Below are 1,567 nucleotides of genomic sequence, written 5' to 3'. Positions count from 1 at the left end.
GCGGCGGCGGCGGCGGAGGGAGGGAAGCGCGAGCGGGTCATGGCTGCGCGCGGGCGGACCCGGCTCCGCGGGGACGCGGCGTCAGCTGCTCGCAAGAGTCGGAGCCCGGACGGCGCCTGACCCAGGAGCAGAGCTGGCTGGGAACCCTGACCCTGGCTGCGGGGAACGTCCTCCTTTCGTGTTTTTTTTTTTTTTTTTTTTCAAACAAAAAAACGCAAAACGAGATACTGATGGAACGAGAGCACACACGTGCTCTGGTAAGTCCGATTTGGACCAAGACCAAACCCCCAAATGTTCTGAATTTCAAGGCGGCAGTGCCTGCAGAAAAAAAAAAATAAAAAAAACAACCCAGCGATCTCGTTTGCGGGATCGGCGGGAGCGGGGAGCTCCGGGACTTACCTCGCGCCGGGCCGCCGCAGCCCCCCAGGTTGTCCGCTTTGATGTGGCTCCGACAATGGGCTGCTCTGGAGCCTGGGACCTCCCGCCCCTCCCACTGTGCCGAGGTCTGGGCCAGCCTCACTGGAAATCAAAAAAAAAAAAAAAATCAGATCCAAGATGCTTTGAATGAACGGGAAGAACAGCCAGCATTTTCCAACATAAATGTTTCCTTGGAAGCTCTCCAGACAGCTGGATACCAAGTGATAACTCATTTATATTCCCATAAACAGTGCCCCGCGTAACTTTAGTTCTAGCTATTTCTTCTTTGTTTACCAGCCACCATATCCTGTGTTTGCTTGCAGCGTATGGAGACATCTAGTGACTAAATAACAGACTGCAGATCGCCTTCAGCGAGCTGGGGCTGCGGTCCCGCAGCAGGACCCGCGGTGCGGAGCGCTGCACCTGGGCTGCAGCCTTCGGGGCGGTGCAGATGCAGGCAGCTGTTGGGCCGAGGAACTGCTGCAGCGCGGCGAGCCGCTGAACGAGCAGCTGCGCCCRCTGCAGGTCCTCCCCGCTGCTTGGGCCTCAGCCCCTTGCTGCCAGGTCTCRGATTTAAAGTATTACTCAAGATTTTGTGTGGAGAGACACAAAATGGGCTGGGACAGTCCTTAACTCGTGAAAAAGATGAATTTCTYGCTACAGTGAGGACAACCCTTTAGCTATCCGAGTAAGGCAGTTTCTTCTCTCTTTGGTCATGTCTCTGTGTTACCACTTGTCCAACTCTAGCTTTATTTTTCAAATGCCAAGGAGCACAGTCCTTCTAACACATGTAATCCTAAATCTTTGCCTCATTTTGGCAAGTGCATAGGCAAATTGCRTGTTTGCATTTGTGAATGACCTTGGTTGAATGACAAGTCAAATTGGAAGCAGTTTATTTTTCTTTGGTGTGAAATTCAAACATTTCAGCTGGCAAAGTGCCCAATTTAACAAAAAAGAAAAACTCAGCATGGCACTGGACATCCAATTTACACATGGGATAGAATGCTTGTTCATGAAATGTAGATGATGAATTATTAGCTCAGTTGCCTGTTTAATGGGAAAATTGCCTTAGTTTCACATGCAATTAAACTGGCAAAAACAGAATATATACACTATGGCATGTTCTGTTTTTTAGCATATATCTGATCTT

General features: G+C 50.2%; 1 protein-coding gene across 1 annotated transcript in view; it reads right to left on the bottom strand.

Moving 5' to 3' along the window:
• The window catches only part of CEMIP2 (cell migration inducing hyaluronidase 2), a 49,248-nt gene extending 48,792 nt beyond the window's left edge, over positions 1–456 (bottom strand). Inside the window, exon 1 of the mRNA XM_085313725.1 lies at positions 400–456. The gene's annotated coding sequence lies outside the window, so the exon portion shown is untranslated. The remainder of the gene's footprint in view (positions 1–399) is intronic.
• Positions 457–1,567: the final 1,111 nt, after the last annotated feature.

This window comes from Rhea americana, unplaced genomic scaffold, assembly GCF_003343005.1.
Source record: "Rhea americana isolate MKP2758 unplaced genomic scaffold, rheAme1 scaffold_11, whole genome shotgun sequence".
NCBI classification, from domain to species: domain Eukaryota; kingdom Metazoa; phylum Chordata; class Aves; order Rheiformes; family Rheidae; genus Rhea; species Rhea americana.
This window is presented reverse-complemented; position numbering and strand designations above follow the sequence as displayed.